The sequence below is a fragment of the Sprattus sprattus genome, assembly GCF_963457725.1.
Source record: "Sprattus sprattus genome assembly, chromosome: 6".
Classification (NCBI taxonomy): domain Eukaryota; kingdom Metazoa; phylum Chordata; class Actinopteri; order Clupeiformes; family Clupeidae; genus Sprattus; species Sprattus sprattus.
In genome coordinates this window covers 11,988,763-12,004,500 of record NC_137925.1, presented here as the reverse complement: position 1 = coordinate 12,004,500, position 15,738 = coordinate 11,988,763, and positions in this window count along the sequence as shown.

Genomic DNA, 15,738 nt, shown 5'->3' with positions numbered 1-15,738 from the left:
ATGTTAGCTACATTGATAAAAATGTCCACAGCGTTTATTTAATAGTGATAACTTGCAGTGAATTTCGTTATGCTGAGAATGCACATCAAAAAATGTATTGTTCTGAATCAAACTATTAACTTCTGATATCCTCAGAGAAGGCTCATAATGTCTGACATGCCTTGCATGGACGGGTAAAATCATGTTTTCACATTAATTCACTCTATTGGCTCTTCACAAAGACTAGATTGCAAAGGATTCGTATTGTTTAATGCTGCAATTTGAGTTATTTAATTTTTTTTTTTTATACAGAGTGGAAATGCATATATTTGCATATACTCTCTCTTTCTCTCTCTCTCTATCTCCCTGCATTTCATTGAAAATAAATGGGTTTTATTAGCATGACTGTACAATACAATGTTGCCAAAGCACTTCAAAAATAATAATGTTAATACAAATTCAAATAATAATAATTAATTGGAGATTGTCAGCAAAAAACAGGCAGTTAATTTCTTGATTTCGAAGTTTAAGACCTGGGGGCGAAGTCTTTTCAATCTTTGTAGCCAAAACATTGATATAAATAAGGTTGGACTTAAGCAACAGCCTTGACAAACTCCTTTTGTCTGGTCAAAATAATCTGTTATTCTGTCCTCTAAGAGTGTATGCGGTGTGTATAAGTATGGTAGTTGTTCTGTTGTTTTGAGAAAAAACCTATCTGGGGTGAATTTATGATATTATTGTTCTGGATGAATTGTGTTATTCTGTTGTTCAGATGCCACAGAATCATTTCCCTAAATTTCTGCCTTGTTAGATACCTCTATAGTTGTCAGGATTAAGTTTGTCACCTTTTTTATGAGTTGGTGTGATGTGGCTCAGGGCCTCGTTTCCCGAACGCGCACTTAGCCTAAAAAGCACTTGAAATCGCTCGTAAGAGGATTCCTACGTTGCAAACGGGTTTCCCAACGCCACACTTAGCTTAAGTATCTTTCATTGAGAGGAATTCTACGTGTGGTCAGGACCAGTAGTAACTTCACACTTAGCGATGTAATCCACCAGGGGCGTCGTTCGACCGTCGTTCGGAAGAAACGGGAATTTAAAAAAAAAAAACATGGCTACTTGAAGCGAGGAATATTTTACATGAATAAAGCTATCTACACAACTTTTTATATGTTTATAATGACTCGGTTTGATCGGAAATGTGCTACGCGACCAATGCAGAGTATTTTGGTCTTGACTGAAGCTTTCAAACAGTAGTTTGATGGCACATTTAGCGCTTATGCCACCACTCCATTGGCTTATATGGTAGCTTCTAGCTAGATGGTTGTATATTATGTAGAAGAAATCCAAACGATGTTTCTGTGTATAGCACATCATGAGAATGTCATTGTTTCACCTGCCTATTCCCATCAAAATAGAAATAAAGAATATTGAGTATTTGAAAATAAAGATTAGGCTATACAAAACTAGTGCATTGCCCGTAGGAATTATGCATTCTGTAGTGTTAGCAGACGTAGGGCTGTTGGGTAGTGTAATGGCAAGACATATTTGCACTCCACATAGGTACAGGTTACACTGAAGTATTATTGTGATGCATGTTTCCTTTTCATTAAGAAATGTGTTAATGGTAGCCTTTTTGGAGAGTTACCAACAAATAAAGTTTGAGATTATGTAGTGGATGCAGTTGAATATACTGTAGATGTCAACGTTGCTGTCTAAACTATAAACTAAATGTCATAAAGAAAGACATTATTTAAAATGAAGTTATGGTTGAAATAGGATCACTTCTTTATTGTAAGGGTAAGTGTAGGGCAAGAATGGTCATGCAGTTGGACTCAAATGTAGGTTAATTTTATTGAATGTATGTAGCCTACTGTACTGTATGACTTTGATGATGCTAGCTTTGACAGCCCACTCTCAGACAGATCGTAATAAATGTCCTTACAATGGGAACACAGTTTAAATAGGCTTCTCTGCTGGAGATGGCGTTACTATCCCCGCCCCGAATTTAGTGCACATTGCACGTTCGATGCACGCATAGGCTAGCTAATTTCACAGCAATTAACGTAAACAGGTTAACCTGACGTAAACAGCTCCTAAGAGCTACTTAAGAACTCGTGCACGTTGCGCTCGTGCACCTGACTTTAAGTTGATGGTTGGGAAACGCACGTAAATACAAAGTGCTACTTAGTGTACGATGTCGCGAAAATCCACGTAGGCCGTTAAGATACATCGTTATCGGGAAACGAGGCCCAGTACCTTGACCCTTAGGAAAGACTGTTTTCATTTTATGGTTTTTCATTTTGTGCACTCTTCAAAAGTGTCTTGAGGTTTATTGCTCCTGCCTTTTTAAATGTGTTGTGTAAAACGTATGTTCCCTGAAAATAAACAAATAAACAAATGACTGCAACAGCTGCTAGTACCTTTTTTTATTGGATGTACAAATGCCATCGCAGAATAACTGTCCTTAGGACAGAGAATTGGTAATAAAAGAATCAAGTATCAAATCACAAATGAATTAACTTAAACTGAACAAAAACTGTCCCAGGATCACACAGGAATTAACTATAAAGTGTGCTGCTGCACCTGGGGGTTGCAAAGTTACTTTCATTAAGTTCGCTAAATACCTGAACAATCAGGGATAAGCCATTCTTAATATTGCTGTTTAATTCATTCATCCTGGTATACATTAGGGCCAAGTTTTCTGAGTTGCATCTAGTGGCCACCATGTTGGCCTCCATCAAAGCCAACATCCGCCTCTTCATGTCACGATCCTCCTCCTCACCCGAAACCTTCCTCTTACGCCTGTCCCCTCTGTGGCTGTTCACCTTTGCCTTGGATAAAGCATAACAAATCACATTATTACGCAGACGTTTAAGTCCAAAGCTATGTTATAAAGTGTGTACGAGAGCATCTTCACAAAGTTTGCACATCAGACAGTAAGCGACAAAGCATATAGGGTCGCTAAGCTTGAAATCATGAGCCTACCTGGAGCAAATCCGAGCGCTGCTTTACAACTCCAGGTGGAAGATCTGAACGTTCATGTTCAGACTCGGAGGTCTCTTATGACTCCACAGAGGAGTGCTCCAGGTCACCTGTCTCGATGCCGGTGTCAGTGCACTGCGTAGCAGCCACGCCACCCCAAAGCTGCTCGCATAGCTCGAAATATAAGCCTACTATGTGCGCATGGCTGCCAATTCGACAACCAGCAGACACAGCCCACCTATAATTACTTTCGACGTTTTTAAGCTTCGCTATGACCTGCCCTTTAGCTATAAAGTAAAGCAAAGAGTCTTTGTTGTGAGGGAAATCCTTCTCGGTTGAGCCCAGTGGATATTGCTCCTCAAACAAGCTGGCTATATCCACATATTTGGATTTACAGGTATTCCAGTCGATACCCTGCTTTAATTTATTACATTTGTAATCCAGGCTGACTTGCAACAAGAGTCGCACCTCGTCAGCGCTCCAAATCCACAGATGTTTTGTGTTCGACATCTCGATCGTGTTTCTTTTCTTGTTCTTTTTGTGCTCGTTGTGGTATTCTTCTTCTGCTGCGGAGTTTGAGTTTGAATACTCAATATATGGGCCATTCTACCGAATTCGTGTAATATGCAGTCCCTGAACAATAAAAACTATTTACAAAACAATTAGGTATTTAGGCATAGATATTTAATTAGAAAATGTTATGGTCTATATAAACCCAATGCATTACATGAGATAGTGATAAGCTAAATATATACAAAATCATCATTTATAGGGTACTTTCTATTGGGAAGTAGCTGTCCCCAACCCTGACATCTAAATTTCAATGCCTTTAAATAACACTTTTCAATTTTTTTAGATCTTTTTCAATGATTTAATTTCAAAGATCTTTATGATTGGGTTGAAACAGAACTTGGAATATTTAGATTTATTGTGGGTTTAATTTTTAAATCAATTTACTATACTTAAAAAATCATGTCCCTAGTTTTCATGTCACTACCGAAACACAAGAGTTTTAGTCCATTGGCTGAGCCTGTGTTTTAGCCACGACTCTGCATTTTTGACCATGCAGTGACACTGCATCTCTGTCCCTCATGGTTGAATGGTAAGTAGCTAAATCCCATAGTTTTTATATAAATGTGTTCCAAAGTCTGAAAATCGACGTGTAACCTTAAGAATTGTCACTACCGAAACGCATGTTTTCTTCAATTAAGTAAACCTTTTGGGGTTTCATGGAAAATCTTATGTTTGTATGTGTGTTCACCTTTTCAAAGATGTGTTTGCAAGCCGTGTGCTTGCTAGAATTCTTTATTTATGCTTAAAGTTAGCTAGAATTGTCACTACCGAAACAGTCACTACCGAAACATATGGTAGTGACCTGATGATTTCGGTAGTGACAAAATGAAATGGTAAGTAGTTAAATCCCATAATTTTTAAATAAATGTGTTGTGTGGACTAAAGAGCGGCCCAGAGCACCTTTTGGAAGATTTTGGGAGAGAAATGAACATCCATCCAACAGTGCAGTCACTACCGAAACACTGGATGTCACTACCGAAACAGTGCAGCACTACCGAAAAACAGGATGTTTTGTAAAAAATTAAGTATATTGAGTAATCAACTAAAATGTTATGATACTGATTGGATTAATGTATGTTCAATGTCATCAATCAAGAACTCTGGAATCAATATGATCAGTATTTTGCATTTTACAAAGAAATATTGCACTTAGATTTTGATGAATTCTATAAATTGAACTTGAAAATTTGGTAAATAATTCATTTTTATGGATTTCATTGTAAAAACCTTCAAGAAATATTTGTAAAAATACCCTTCAGAGAAAGGAAGAAAACACAATCTGAACAGGTCAATAATAATACTTTTTTACTATAGTAAATGTGATGTTTCGGTAGTGACAATTTTTGGAAGAGGAAAAACGTTCCAACACATTCTGAAAATACAATATAAAAATTGACTGTTCTTTTGCTAGATATGTGTACTTTAGATATGGTACAATATACATACGGACAAAGTTTTGGGAATAAAACATAAAAAAAATCCAAATATTTCCGACCTGACTTTGCACCAATTCGGTAGAATGGCCCATATATCTTTGAGGTAACAGTTTCAGTCCACTAAATGGCATGGGAAGCCTATGTGTGTGTTATGATTGGGTCTTTTTGTGTGTCCCTCCTCCCCTCCTAGGGCGCAGGGCGTGTCTGGGAGAGGGTCTGGCCAGGATGGAACTCTTCCTCTTCTTCACCACTCTTCTCCAACACTTCAGTTTCACTCCTCCTCCTGGTGTCTCTACATAGGGGATTCAAAGAAATGACAGCAAATGCATCAATACGTCTACAAGGTTGATATTAATTCAATATCCTTTATAATGGCTGGACTTTGGGAACATTTTAATGCTGGTGTCAGTTAGTTTAGTTGAACTTAAATGATCTTTGGTTGAACTTCAATAAGGTTTAGGGAGGTTATGACTGGTTCACTGGTCATGACAGAAAATTATATATATATATATATATAAAAAAGTATCCAAGGAGTTAAGTTATTTCTCAGCAGGTAGAAAAGCTAGGTGGAACTTCATTGAAAGAAAAATGCTAATGCAGTGCTTAAGAATAATTATAGGCCTATTTAATTGACATGGTGTAATTTTTCCTAAGGGTAGATCTGCAAAACATGGAGTATACTGTCCGGAGTAGCGTTTCTCTTTCATTATAGGGTCATTTTTCCATGCGTCATCAATTCCCAAGTCCTCCCTATGGGCCACGCATTGTTGCTCAGTCAGGTGTGGTACCTGACGTTTCAGCTTAGGGCCCTAACACACCAGGGCGCCTTTCTACAAGCGCAGACGCTTCAAAAACGCCTTGGCAAAGTGCTGCGGACAAAACAGCCTGGTGCGCCTGTGAAGCGGGGCTGCTTGCGCAACCGGGCGATCAAACGTAATACAAACTATTGGTGTTTGGATAATAGTTGGTTTCGAATTGTATAGTTCATCGTAGTTAAATGCCGCTTAAATGAAGGTTTCATCTATATTTGCCATCGCCGTTTTTGTTTGTAAAATACCGTTCATATCACATCTACCAGCATCAAAACCGGAAAAAGTGGTAAAGTAGTTAAGCCCGCCTGTTCCTTGGTCTGATTTGCTGCCTGGGCCAAGTGTGACATTGATGAGCGGTGCGCCTCCCTGCCTTGCGCTGGAAAGTTGAGAATAGTTCAACTTTTAAGCGCACCTAAAAAAAAACGCTACAAAGACGCAACGCGTGGCGGAGAAAAGGCGCACACGCAAGGCGCGCCGTACCATAGGAATCAATGCATTTGCTAGCGTCCCGTTTTTAAAAAGGCGCCCAAGTGTGTTCTGTCCATTTTTTACCATCAACTAATGGGATGACTGTTTGTTGTTGTTCTTTCAAAGTTATTCCGGTGGCCCCAGAATGTGTTGTGTATACACAGTTGCTTAACAAAGTGGATTTGACACTTTACTCATTTCTTACTGTGTGTGTTTGTGTGTGTTCATGTGGGTATTTTATCATTATTACCATATGTGTCAAGCCCTAGCTTTTATATCAAACAAGACAGTTTTATACCATTAGAAAAACCTGACCAATGGAACACCACACCTACATCAGTCAGTTTTTTGTTACTGCAATAAATCTCATGTCAAAGACAGATGGGGTAAAGGGGTTAGGGGTCTTATTATGGGTTGAGGGGGAGTTATTGTCTTGCATTGTTTATACAAGTGTTTTAAAACAACAGGGGTAACAATCAAAGCTCCCACACCCTTACTAACCCATAACATACCAGGACTTAACTGGCTCCGTGAAATGACATGGCGGGGGCCTTGAGGCCAGAAGGAGAGAGAGAGAGTGAAAGTGACTTTAAGGCAGAGGTGGTGTAGACACACACTTGACATTTGACCCATGCAGGGTAGGGACACACATAGCACCCAGTGAACACACACAGTGAAGTTATGGATAATAACTCGGAGCAGTAAGCTGCCTTTGACGGCGCCCGGGGAGCAGTGATCGGGGTTAGGTGCCTTGCTCAAGGGCACTTCAGGGCAAGAGAGAAACTAGGGTTGAATTATGACCCCTGTCAAATTATATAAGGTAGTCAATCATAAATGACAAGAGGTCATAAATCAGTCAAATTTGTAAATGTCTAATAACAGGGGTCATAAATCAGTTAAATGTTGACATTAAGTTGAGGATATACTACTCATATACAGGATACATACATTTAAAAGACATCTCAAAAAGTACACTCATCTGAAAAAGTGTGTGTGTGTACCCATGCTTATAGGACTTTGATGTGTGTGTGTGTGTGTGTGTGTATGTGTGTGTGTGTGTGTGTGTGTGTGTGTGTGTGTGTGTGTGTGTGTGTGTGTGTGTGTGTGTGTGTGTGTGTGTGTGTGTGTGTGTGTGTGTGTGTGTGTGTGTGAAACCTATGTGTATATGCACCTGTTTGTGAAATGGATGTATGGGGGTTGTGGGTCATTGTGGGAGGGAATTGGCAGCTGTGGAGACATCAATCATGTTGACAGGTCATCAATCATGTTGACAGGCCACCAATCATTTGGACAGGCCATCAATCATGTTGATAGGCCATCAATCATGTGGACAGGCCATCAATCATGTTGGTAGGCCATCAATCATGTTGACAGGTCATCAATCATTTTGACAGGTCACCAATCATGTTTGACAGGTCATCGGTCATTTTTGACATAAAGTATTATGTGTGTGTGTGTACCCATGCTGATAAGACTGTGATATGTGTGTGCGTGTGTGTGTGTGTGTGTGTATATATATGTGTGTGTGTGTGTGTGTGTGTGTGTGAGATATGCGTGCGTGTGTGTGTGAGTGTGTGTGTGTGTTCGTGTGTGTGTGTATATATGTGTGTGTGTGTGTGTGTGTGTGTGTGTGATAGGCGTGCGTGTGTGTGTGAGTGTGTGTGTGTGTGTGTGTGTATACAGTATATGTGTGTGTGTGTGTGTGTGTGTGTGTATATATGTGTGTGTGTGTGTGTGTGTGTGTACACATGCTGATAAGACTGTGATATGCGTGCATGCGTGTGTGTGTGTGTGTGTGTGTGTGTATAGGTGTGTGTGTGTGTGTATAGGGGTGAAATGGATGTATAGGGGTTGTGGGTCATTGGGGGAGGGTAATGGCAGCTGTGGAGACATACACTGAAATATGTCAGGGTTGGAAAACCCCTTTAACAACTTTTACCCTCACAGTGAAACATATTTGTCTACTTACTGGCCCTAAGGTTAAAATATAGTCTAAAGGATTTGTTCCAAAACAGTTATCTGTAACAGTTTAAAACACATGTGTTGTGTTTAAACACATGTTAAACATGGACATTCCCCAGTCTGTCAAACCTTAGCTGTGACTGGGGGCCTGCCATTAATGACAGCTTGGTTGATTGATAGACACTAACCCTAAATCACTCAAAATGACAAAAGATATCAATCAATCAAATATGTATCTGCATACTGACAGGTCATCAATCATTTTTGACATGTCATCAGTCATTTTTGACATAAAGTAAATCTAAACTAACACTTTTCACAAAGCAACAACTATCTCACTGAGTGTAATAAGATGGAGGGTAAGAGAGTGAGTAGAGTGCTCACAAAGTACCTTGACCCTTGAAAGACTGTTTTCATTTTATGGTTTTTCCATTTTGTGCACTCTTCAAAAGTGAATTGAGGATTATTGCTCCTGCCTTTTTAAATGTGTTGTGTAAAACGTGTGTTCCCTGAAAATAAACAAGTAAACAAATGACTGCAACAGCTGCTAGTACCTTTTTTTTATTGGATGTACAAATGCAATTGCAGAATAACTGTCCTTAGGACAGAGAATTGGTAATTAAAGAATCAAGTATCAAATCACAAATGAATTAACTTAAACTGAACAAAAACTGTCCCAGGATCACACACACAGGAATTAACTATAAAGTGTGCTGCACCTGGAGGTTGCAAAGTTACTTTCATTAAGTTCGCTAAATACCTGGACAATCAGGGATAAGCAATTCTTAATAGTCCTGTTTATTTCATTTATCCTGGTATACATTAGGGCCAAGTTTTCTGAGTTGCATCTAGTGGCCACCATGTTGGCCTCCATCAAGTCCAACATCCGCCTCTTTATGTCACGATCCTCCTCCTCCTCACCCGAAAGCTTCCTCTTACGCCTGTCCCCTCTGTGGCTGTTCACCTTTGCCTTGGATAAAGCATAACAAATCACATTGTTACGCAGACGTTTAAGTCCAAAGCTATGTTATAAAGTGTGTATGAGAGCACCTTCACAATACAAGCATCAGATTCAAAACGGTTTGCACATCAGACGGTAAGCGACAAAGCATATAGGTAGGTCGCTAAGCTTGAAATCATGAGCCTACCTGAAGCAAATCCCGGCGCTGCTTTACAACTCCAGGTGGAAGATCTGAACGTTCATGTTCAGACTCGGCGGTCTCTGATGACTCCGCAGAGGAGTCTTCCTGGTCACCTGTATCGATGCCGGTGTCAATGCACTGCGTAGCAGACGCGCCACCCCAAAGCTGCTCGCATAGCTCGAAGTATATGCCTACTATGTGCCCATTGCCACTTCGACACCCAGCGTACACAGCCCTCCTATAATTACTTTCGACGTTTTTAAACTTCGCTATGACCTGCCCTTTAGCTATAAAGTAAAGCAAAGAGTCTTTGTTGTGAGGGAAATCCTTCTCGGTTGAGCCCAGTGGATATTGCTCCTCAAACAAGCCGGTTATATCCACATATTTGGATTTGCAGGTATTCCAGTCGATACCCTGCTTAAATGTATTACATTGGTAATCCAGGCTGACTTGCAACAAGAGTCGCACCTCGTCATCGCTCCAAATCAACAGATGTTTTGTGTTCGCCATCTCGATCGTGTTTCTTTTCTTGTTCTTCGTCGTCGTATTCTTCTTCTGCTGCGGAGTTTGAGTTTGAATACTCAATATATACCTTTGAGGGTAACAGTTTCAGTCCACCAAGGGAAGCCTATGTTTATGATTGGGTCTTTTTTTGTGTTTCCCTCCTCCCCCCCTCGGCGCAGGGCGTGTTTGGGCGAGGGTCTGGCCGGGATGGAACTCTTCCTCTTCTTCACCACTCTTCTCCAACAGTTCAGTTTCACTCCTCCTCCTGGTGTCTCTGAGGACGATCTGGACCTCACACCAGCTGTGGGGCTCACTCTTAACCAATGTTCCCTCTAATTTCTTTTTTTTCTGAGCGCACATGGCAGCACTGTGAGCAGTTTGCAACCACGCGACCGGCCGAAAAAGACCACGAGCCTGCGTTAGCCATAGGGGATTCAAAGAAATGTCAGCAAATGCATCATTACGCGTAGAATAAATATCAACCTTGTACACTGTACAAGGTTGATATTTATTCAATATCCTTTATAATGGCTGGACTTTGGGAACATTTTGATGCTGGTGTCAGTTAGTTTAGTTGAACTTAAATGATCTTTGGTTGAACTTCAATAAGGTTTAGGGAGGTTATGACTGGTTCACTGGTCATGACTGAAAATTATATATATAGTATCCAAGGAGTTTAGTTATTTCTCAGCAGGTACAAAAGTTAGGTGGAACTTCCTTGAAAGAAAAATGCTAATGCAGTGCTTAAGAATAATTAAAGGCCTATTTAATTGACATGGTGCAATTTTTCCTAAGGGTAGATCTGCAAAACATGGAGTATTCTGTCCGGAGTAGCGTTTCTACCTCTTTCATTAAAGGGACATTTTCCCATGCGTCATCAATTCCCAAGTCCTCCCTATGGGCCTCGCAGTGTTGCTCAGTCAGGTGCGGTACCTGACGCTTCAGCTTAGAGCCCGAACACACCAGGGCGCCTGTATACAGGCGCAGACGCTTCAAAAACGCCTTGGCAAAGTGCGGCGGCCAAAACAGCCTGGTGCGCCTGTGAAGCGGGGCTGCGTGCGCAACCGGGCGATCAAACGTAATACAAACTATTGGTGTTTGGATCATTTTTGGTTTCGAATTGTATAGTTCATCGTAGTTAAATGCCGCCTAAATGAAGGTTTCATCTATATTTGCCATCGCCGTTTTCGTTTGTAAAATACCGTTCATACCACATCTACCAGCAGCAAAACCTAAAAGTAGTTAAGCCCGCCTGTTGCTTGGTCTGATTGGCTGCCTGGGCCGAGTGTGACGTTGATGAGCGGTGCGCCTCCCTGCCTTGCGCTGGAAAGTTGAACTTTTAAGCGCACCTAAAAAACGCTTCAAAGACGCAACGCGTGGCGGAGAAAAGTCGCACACGCAAGGCGCCGTGCCATAGGAATCAATGCCTTTGCTAGCGTCCCGTTTTTTAAAAGGCGCCCAAATGGTTCTGTCCATTTTTTACCATCAACTAATGGGATGACTTTTTTGTTGCTGTTGTTCTTTCGAAGTTATTCCGGTGGCCACAGAATATGTTGTGTATACACAGTTGCTTAACAAAGTGGATTTGACACTTTACTCATCTATTACTGTGTGTGTTGGTGTGTGTTCATGTTAGTATTTTGACACTTGGGGGACATAGACTGTAACATCACTGGTGGGTAACCGCACCACTCTCATCATTACTGTATGTGTCAAACCCTAGCTTTTATATCAAACAAGACAGTTTTATACAATAAGTAAAACCTTACTAATGGAACACCACACCTACATCAGTCAGTTTTTTGTATCTGCAATAAATGTCAGACAGATGGATGGGGTTGGGGGTTAGGGGACTTATTATGGGTCGAGGGGGAGTTATTGGCTTGCATTGTTTATACAAGTGTCTTAAAACAAAAGGGGTCAAAATCAAAGCTCCCACACCCTTACTAACCCATAACATAACAGGACTTAACTTGCTCTGTGAAATGACATGGTGGGGGCCTTGAGGCCAGAGAGAAAGTGTCATAAATGGTTATAAATCAGTCAAATTTGTACATCATCATTGTAAATCAATTAAATCTTGACAATAAGTTGAGGATATACAGTACTTCTCATATACAGGATACATACACTTAAAAGACATCTCAAAAAGTACACAGTCATCTGTGAAAGTGTGTGTGTTTGTGTGTGTGTGTGTGTGTACCCATGCTGATAAGACTGTGATATGTGTGTGTGTGTGTGTGTGTGTGTGTGTGTGTGTGTGTGTGTGTGTGTGTGTGTGTGTGTGTGTGTGTGTGTGTGTGTGTGTGTGTGTGTGTGAAACGCATGTGTTTATGCACCTGTTTGTGAAATGGATGTATGGGGGTTATTGGTCATGTGGAGACATACGCTGAAGTATGTCAGGGGCGTAAAACCACCCACTTTGACAACTTTTACCCTCACAGTGAAACATACAGTATGTGTCTACTTACTGGCCCTAAGGTTAAAATAAAGTCTAAAGGACTTGTTCCAAACCAGTTATCTGTAACAGTTTAAAAGTCATGTGTTGTGTTTAAACACATGTTAGCCATATACATTCCCCAACCTGTCAAACCTTAGCTGTGACTGGGGGCCTGCCACTAATGACAGCTTGGTTGATTGAAATACACTAACCCTAAATCACTAAAAATGACAAGAGACATCAATCAATCAAATATTTCTCTGCCTATTGACAGGTTATCAATCATGTTTGATATTTTTGACAGGTCTTCAATCATTTTTGACATAAAGTACATCTATATTAAAACTAGTCACGAAGCAACAACTATCTCACTGAGTGTAATAAGATGGAGGGTAAGAGAGTGAGGAGAGTGCTCACAAAGTACCTTGACCCTTAGGAAAGACTGTTTTCAGTTTATGGTTTTTCATTTTGTGCACTCTTCAAAAGTCACTTGAAGTTTATTGCTTCTGCCTTTTTAGACGTGTTGTGTAAAACGTGTGTCCCCTGAAAATAAACAAATGACTGCAACAGCTGCTAGTACCTTTTTTTATTGGATGTACAAATACAATCGCAGAATAACTGTCCTTAGGACAGAGAATTGGTAATTAAAGAAACAAGTATCAAATCACAAATGAATTAACTAAAACAAATAACCAGTGTAAAGTGCAGTGCATGGTCACTCTGCCTCCTTGTAGACATCTCAAGGACAGATTTGCTGCACTGCCGAGGCCGGTGGACATTGCAGCCTCCTTCACAATGCAATCACCATCCAACAATCAGTCTAATAGCACTAGCTCCAAGACACACGTTTGATGCACATGTCTGATGTCTCTCAACATAGACCAAAGCCCAGGAGACCAGTCTGATGGCTCTGGCCTGGTGCTATGACTTTGGGCCTATTTCAGATGTGGTATATGCAAACGACAGCAAGTGAAAATAAACAAATGACAGCAACAGCTTCTAGTACTTTTGTTTTATTGTGCAAATGCAAAAACTGTCCTATTATCACACACACAGGAATTAACTATAAAGTGTGCTGCGGCTGTGGGGGTGTGGAAAGTTAGGCCTACTTGCATTAGCGAGTGCCTGGCGATAGACATGAATAAATAGGGAGAAGCGATCCTTAATAGTATCGGTTATTTCATCCATCCTGGTATTCATTTGGGCCAACTTTTCTGAGTTGCATCTGGTGGCCATCATGTTGACCTCCGTTAAGGCCAACATCCGCCTCTTCATGTCACGATCCTCCTCCTCACCCGAAACCTTCCTCTTACGCCTGTCCCCTCTGTGGCTTTTCAACTTTACCTTGGATAAAGCATAACAAATCACATTATTACGCAGACGTTTAAGTCCAAAGCTATGTTATAAACTGTGTACGAGTGCACCTTCACAAAACAAGCATCGGATTAAAAACTGTGTGAATATCAAACGGTAAACGACAAAACATATAGCGAGGTCGCTAAGCTTGAAATCATGAACCTACCTGGAGCAAATCTGAGCGCTGCTTTACAACTCCAGGTGGAAGATCTGAACGTTCATGTTCAGACTCGGCGATCTCTGATGACTTCGCATAGGAGTGCTCCAGGTCACCTGTCTCGATGCCGGTGTCAATGCACTGTGTAGCAGGCGCGCCACCCCAAAGCTGCTCGCATAGCTCGAAATATATGCCTGCTATGTGCGCATGGCTGCCACTTCGACACCCAGCGTACACAGCCCTCCTATAATTACTTTTGACGTTTTTAAGCTTCGTTTTGACCTGCCCTTTAGATATAAAGTAAAGCAAAGAGTCTTTGTTGTGAGGGAAATCCTTCTCGGTTGAGCCCAGTGGATATTGATCCTCAAACAAGCCGGTTATATCCACATATTTGGATGTACAGGTCTTCCAGTCGATACCCTCCTTTAATTTATTACATTGGTAATGAAGGCTGACTTGCAACAAGAGTCCCATCTCGTCATCGCTCCAAATCGAAAGATTTTTTGTGTTTGCCATCTTGGTCGTGATTCTGTTCTTGTTGTGTTTGTGTTCGTCGTTGGATTCTTCTTCTGATGATGAGTTTGAGTTTGTAAACTCAATATATATCTTTGAGGGTAACAGTTTCAGTCCATTGGGTGATTGGGATTGGGTCTTTTTGTGTGTCCCTCCTCCCCCCCCTAGGGCGCAGGGTGTGTCTGGGAGAAGGTCTGGCCAGGATGGAACACTTTCTCTTCGTCACCACTCTTCTCCAACACTTCACTTTCACTCCTCCTCCTGGTGTCTCTGAGGACGATCTGGGGCTAACACCAGCGGTGGGGCTCACTCTCAACCCCTCCCCCCACAAACTGTGTGCAGTTAGGAGGTCTTGAGGTCCCATACTTCAACTAATCTTTGAGAGACAGCTGAATTTTGGTTGTAAGTGTAATTTCTCCATGCACGACGCATGATATGGAAGCAAACTATTTTCTGATTTGTTTAGTTTCATCATATCACAGTGCACAATCAATGTTGTTGAGACTTCTTGGAATGCGGGTTCTTTGTTGCCTAGCAGTAGTGTTTAAAACTTGTGAATTCTTGAATTCATGAATATTCTCAGTTCTATGAAGAATCATTGTAGCTTTCCTGTCAGGCGAACACATACTAGAATGAGGAATAGATGGACTTTTCTTCTCCCGAGTTAGTATACAGCTCTGTTGCAGAGTGCTTCATAGGCAAGGACCATGCAACATTCATTCAAGTCTTCTTTGACCAAATTTACTCTATGTGTCCAGGGGCCGTATTCACAAAGAATCTTAGGGCTAAAAGTAGCTCATAAGTGGCGAATTTAGGAGAAACTCCTAAAAATAATGGGCGTGTCAGTCTTAAATGTAGGACTCCTAATTTTTTTTTACTAAGAGCAATTCACAAAATATTTTATCCCTAAAAGTAGCACTTAAATCTAGGACAGCTTAAAACTCATGAGGACTCCTAAATCACTAAGACCTATTCACAAAATATCGTAAGATGGCTGCAGCCGACTTGGAATTGATAAAAGACATTGCTTAAACCGTGAAGGTATTAATATTGTCGTAGAATTAGCGCGGGATGCAATGACGCTTTTAAACAACGATGTGTCCCGAAGTAAAATGTTTTGAAACAAAGATAACCTATTTGGCTTCGCGGAAAACGCAAATGACGACACTGGGAATCATCAGTCAGCCGTTTAATTCATCAAACTATCAACGCACTGTAGACCCCACATCATCCAACAGTTTATCCAGTTGCCTTTGGACAATCGCCAATTACACAAGATCAAAGTAAATTCCATGGCGATCGCAGGAATGTCCAGTGACGGGACACACATTACAATTATTCGTCCACCGTGGCCTGGATGTACCGATGACTCGTGCATTTCAACGGAGAGCGGTCGCAGGTTTTTGAGAACTTA